Source organism: Pseudochaenichthys georgianus, chromosome 15 (assembly GCF_902827115.2).
Source record: "Pseudochaenichthys georgianus chromosome 15, fPseGeo1.2, whole genome shotgun sequence".
Lineage (NCBI taxonomy): Eukaryota > Metazoa > Chordata > Actinopteri > Perciformes > Channichthyidae > Pseudochaenichthys > Pseudochaenichthys georgianus.
The window spans coordinates 8,181,237-8,187,343 of NC_047517.1; the positions used below are offsets into that span (position 1 = coordinate 8,181,237).

Below are 6,107 nucleotides of genomic sequence, written 5' to 3' on the forward strand. Positions count from 1 at the left end.
TCAAGTTGAGGGGGGATGAGGGGGGATGGCATCCCCCCTGAAATAAAAACGGTCAAAATCATCCCCCTTCTAAAACTGCCATTCCCCCTTTCCATCCCTTATGTAATTGTATCAATGAACGTGGCACTGGTATTACTGCTATTTCAACATTAATTTTGCGCATTTTGAGTATAATACTGTGGGCGAGGGAGCACGCACACATGCAATGACATTTTTACCAAGTCACTGACGCTATACTATGCTAGTGCCCTAGAGGGCGTCAGAGCGCCGTGATGCGCCTGTTTGATCGATACCAGAAGCGCAGGTAACGGTCATCACAATGGCCAAGCGACCAGGAGGACAACGCAATCTGAGGGACTTCATATTTAAAAATACTAAAAATAACAACATTTCAGGTAAGTCAAGAGTCAGTAATCTTAATCATCATTACCTTAGTCACCAAAGGTGGAATCTATGGACATAAGCAGCAATAACAACTTAGTTTAGAGTTATACGTTTTTCTCTCGTGTTAGCTAGCTGGTAAGACTCAAAACTGTTGATGAAATGATACCACCAGCACCAGAAGAGCTGAAACCCCTCCTTCAAGCTGTGAACACTCTGGTCATCTCCACAGCTGAGTGTGAACGTGGGTTTAGTCCAGGTTTAGTCAGATGAACATTTTAACCACAACTAGAAGCTCCCTAGAGGTAAAAAGCACATCAGCCTTGCTTTTCATCAAGTGTGTTGGCCCTCCACTGAACAAGTTCAGACCAGAGTCAAGACTTGGCTTCAAAGCCATTGCTTAGCAAACAATCCGAAAGCAAGAGCCAGAAAAATTTACACCAAAAAGCATGATTATGAAAATCTTTGGAATGTTCTATGAGATGGGGGAGAGTGGAGTAGGCAGCCATTGACAACATTGGTCCTACTTTGTATTATCTGTATAATCTTTTAATATATTTTCATATTTTGTAAACAATTTCAATTTGCACTTAATGCCCTGTTAAAAAAAGTAATATTGGGAATGTTAACATAACATATTTGTATTTGAACTGCAATAAAATGATGACGGATCAATATCTTTCTAATTTTTTTCCTCAAATTTTTCATGAAGAATTTACATAATTATTTAATTAATTATGATACAAATGTAACCCTTTAGATACCAGTTTTGATCATATACCAGTAACTGCTTTTTTGAAAAAATTCACTATAATTCAATATTCTAAAAACTATTTTGACTTTATTATTAGTATAATCAGTTGATCCATCTGAATAATAAATGAGGGACTGTTAACCTACAATATTTGTACCATAGACTTCCATTATAACCACATTTTTGTATCCCCTCCCCCCTTTAAATTAAAGTGAAAAAAATATTTTGCACTAATTGTCCTCTGCATTTGACCCTAAATGTTAGTGGTGCCATGGCAGCCTGGGGACCGACTCTAATTCTGAGGTGCCTTGGTCAAGAGCAATGAAAGGAGTATCTGAACATCCATAACATGCATGTTGTTTTAGGAGTATAATAATTATCTTTATGCTGGTTGGTCTCCCACCCTCGGCGGGTTATCAGCAGAAATTATGTCCCCATATGATAAAATCCACCATCCCCCCTGATTTATTTTTACAACTTGAGTACTGATTACAGTTGAGCGAGACGTTTGTGCTGCATTAATGTGGTGTAGTACTGACTGAGGAAATTGATGTGAAAGACCCATTAACAACAATGAGCTAGAGCAGTGGTTCTCAACTGGTGAGAACCGTTTTGAGTGGGTCGCAGATGTGCGAGTGAATAATTATTTTCTTTTTTAAATACAAATATTTTTTTCTTTTTTTGGGGGGGAAAAAAGTCCAACTTTTATTTTGAAGGCCCAATTTTTCTAACGCTGTGCATGCAGTAGGCGTTGGACTGGAAGTACCGGAGACCATAAACGGTTTTGAAAACATCTGTAACGATCATCTTCTCAATAAAACATCTTTGCTTATGTTTTTTCGAGTCTTCTGGCCAATCAGAATCAAGATTGTTGCCGGAAGTCCCCACGGAGAATAACTTTGCGGTAGAAATATTCTTTATACATCCATGGGTACAACTTCAGATAAAAATGAACACATAATAAAATATGACCGCCGGTTTGATGATTGACAGGTCACAGAACAATGGGAGCTATCTACCCTTACCCACAATTTAAAGTAGTTCACACAAATTATCTCCTCTTTACTCTTCTCTCTGTGTGGAGCAGCAAGTTCAGTTGTCAGAACAAAGTGAAAAACAAACAATGGCAACACATATTATTAATATGTGGGGTAGTAACAGATTTATTTATTTTCTTCTCAGAGTGTACCAGAATGCTTATGTTGAATAGATTTGAGTGGTTAAAAATGTCGGGTCGGGATTTATTGACAAAGGAAAAAGTGGGTCCCAAGGCCTGACCAGTTGAGAACCACTGAGCTACAGAATGATTATCCACCTGTTACTTAAACGCTCTGACCAATAAAATACAACACAAACTATTTGTAGTCATATTGTTTCCACGTTATATCAAACATTTCACGAACACACCAAAGCCAGAATAACTATTTCTCAACTTGAGGGGCACCAGAATGGCACCATTGGCCTGGGCCTAGGTTTATAGTAATTTTCGTACAGTAAAATTGTGCATAAACCGTTGTGCAAATGTAGTCTGACGTAATTATTTATGTGTAAGAAATTAAAGAAACCTACCTGGGATGTTTCATCAAATTCTGTCAAAATCCTGCAACATGCTCCGGTAACCTGCAACACTGCTCTATCTGTCTTATGTTTGGCTATTTCCCTTCCTCCTTTACTGGTACCGATAGGCCTGCGTGTGTTAAATGTAGTACAGTTGCTAGGTTGGAGGCAGGAATCATAGCCATAGAAGCCCGGCTCCGCATTTTAGAAAGTAACTCAGCTACATTAAAACCCATGTTAGCCGGTATAGACCTGCAAGAGGTAGCTTGTACTAGCCGTCCCCCGGCAACTCCCGAGCAGCTAGGAGACTGCGTGACTGCTCAGAAGGGGCATAAAGCGAGACCCGCAGGTCCCCACCAACCCGTTCACTTATCGAACAGATTTTCTCAACTCAGAAAGACACCCACTGAGAAGACAACTCTGGTTATTGGTAGCTCTATTATGAGACACGTGTATTTAGAGACCAAAGCCTCCACAGTCACATGCATTCCGGGGGCAAGAGCGGGCGACGTTGAGGCGCATCTTAAACTGCTGGCTAAGAATAAACGTAAATACAGTAAGATTGTTATTCACGTCGGTGGTAATGATGTTCGTTTACGCCAATCAGAATGCACCAAACTTAATGTGGAGTCGGTGTGTAGTTAAGCTAAAACAATGTCGGACACCGTAATCTTCTCTGGTCCCCTCCCCAATCTGATCAATGATGACATGTATAGCCGCATGTCATAATTTCAGCGCTGGTTGTCTTGGTGGTGCCCAGCAAACAATGTGGGCTTCGTAAATAATTGGACAGCCTTCTGGGGAAAACCTGATCTGATTAAACACGGCTAACACTGAAGTTATTGTACTCGGCCCAAAGAATCTACGAAACAAACTATCTAAAGATATACTAATTATGGATGGCATTGATTTGGCCTCCAGTGAGATTGTAAGGAATCTTGGTGTTATATTTGATCAGGATTTATCTTTTATCGCCCACATAATATCAATGTCAAGGACCGCCTTCTTCCATCGACATAACATTGCAAAAATCAGGCATATATTGCCTCAAAACGATGCAGAGAAACTAGTCCATGCATTTGTTACTTCAAGGCTGGATTATTGTAACTCCTTATTACAACCTGATCTCACCAGAATGCGTGACTCCACCACGACTCCTTAACACCACAATGCGTGGTGGAGTCACGAACTTTGTTACATTTACGTGTCGGCACTACGCAAACAACCCCAATGTAAAGTGAATGAGGCTCCTTTGTCGTGGTGCACACACGCATTTCTACAACGTCCCGCAGTGAGCTTTTATTCTATAAAACGTTTTTTAAATCTACTTTATAGCTTGTAGTAACTCACGGGAGGCTTCTTTTATTTTATTTGTAATTATACACCCGGAAGTAAGTATTCCCCTTACTGTCGATTGATTTTACAGTTATATCTGCACTACTCATCGACTAAAAAACACCAAATTGTCCTTGTTAATTACACAACATTGATTGGTTTGAATTGTGTACAATGCTTTTGTATTTTCCCCCTTCGATTGGAAGAAACAAATATTTTTTCGGAGTTTTAGGACGGCAGAAGACACTACCCAGAATCCTCAGCTATCGTTTGGGACTACACCATGTGCTTAGCTTGACAAACCCCGTGATCAGTCCTCAACCTCTGTGATTGGATGCGCGAAGTTTACACAGAGCGTCAAAAAGGACTTTGAAATGGAATGAAACCCATCGACGGCACACTATTCAAAACAGGAATCGAACGTGTCCTACCCCCCCCCCCCCCTTAGGTCACAGGCTCCTCCAACAGTGCTACGCAATAAAACAGATACACAGAAAAAATAGTGAAATAGTGCAATAAGAGTCTATATACAAGTGATTGGAATATGATATATTAGATAAATAATTTCTAAGTAGCAGCCAGATGAATGTTATTTCTAAGTTCAGGTGTTTAATAGTCTTCTGGCCTGTGGGATGAAGCTGTCTCTGTGTCTGGTGGTTTTAGTCCGGATGCTGCGGTACCGCCTGCCAGACTGCAGCAGACAGAACCGTTTGTGGCTGGGGTGATGGTGGTCTTTTATAATCCTGAGGGCTTTCTTTAAGGTTAACCTGGTATTTTTACTCCACTACATTTATTTTAGTTACTTTACAGATTTGGATTAATGATGTGAAATATAAATAACCCTTAAATCAGACTTTAGTTACACCTGAATGAAATTCAGTGAAGGTGATTGTCAAGTGCCAACAATCAGGAGAGATATTTGATAGTTGGTGCTTGAGAAGACTAAATATTTATCTGCAGATCCGTTTAAAGCATATTCATTACTCGTTATTCTCTAATAGTTCATTAAAGACTGTATATAATTGCTATTTTGCACATCCCTTTCAAGATTTCAAGATTTTCTAAGGTTTATTGACATATCATATACACAACAGTGTAGTTATGCAATGAATGAAAAACTTAGGTCACAGGTTCATCAACAGTGCATTACAAGACATCTATCAATGTGTGTATACTTCCACCATTACACTGTCGTATTCTGCACATGTCTTTAAATAAAGCCTTATTAGTTAGCACATCCTCCTATCAGGCACTAAACTGTTTTACTCTAGATATCATTTGAGTATCTTCTTGATATTTTCTATTCTATATTTATATAATTGACCTTCTACTTTCCCACTATTTTGTATGTACTCTTAATATTTAAATGTTTTCATAAAATATAACACATTCAAAAGTGCTTTACAAAAATGAAAGACATTAAGAAAAAGGCATTTTAAACAGTCATTAAAAAGCAACACAATCTTCCTGCATTGCAATTACTCTAAACATGCAATAACGTGCTTTAACCAGTAGGTGGTTTGGGTTAAAAGCATAGGTTAAAAGGCTGTCAAGTTTACAGTGTTAACACAATAAAATATACTGCTGTTTCCGGTTTAGTTTACGACGAATATTATTTTGTTATTGTTTTGATATTTGTAACACAAAAGCGATGGAAAAAACCCATAGCAACCAAAAAAAGATGGTCTTAACATGACCCAGTCGTCTAGTAGTTAATAAAAAACAATAATATCAAAACAAAATATTACTACTAACTTTATTGTGAAATTAAAACAGAACGGTAAAAGAATAGTTCCCGGTCTATTCTGATGCCCGATCTCTGTAGATAAATAAAGAACTACGACAGATGTGTAATATTTAATGCAGCCAAACTATTTATTACAATGCATTCATGTGATGACTTTCAAAGAGTAAAGCAAGCACTGCTGAATAAAGTATGATTTTCTCTTTTACGAAACGTTTTTTTTTCATATGGAATGCAGTTGGAGGTCAACCAATCAAAGAGCTTGAGGACTGATCACGGGATTTGTCAAGCTAAGCACATGGTGTAGTCCCAAACGATAGCTGAGGATTCTGGGTA

At 38.5% G+C, this 6,107-nt stretch overlaps 1 pseudogene; it reads left to right on the forward strand.

The window, feature by feature from the left end:
* The first annotated feature begins 543 nt into the window (after positions 1–543).
* LOC139435281 (uncharacterized) lies at positions 544–3,523 on the forward strand (annotated as a pseudogene).
* The last annotated feature ends 2,584 nt before the right edge of the window (positions 3,524–6,107 follow it).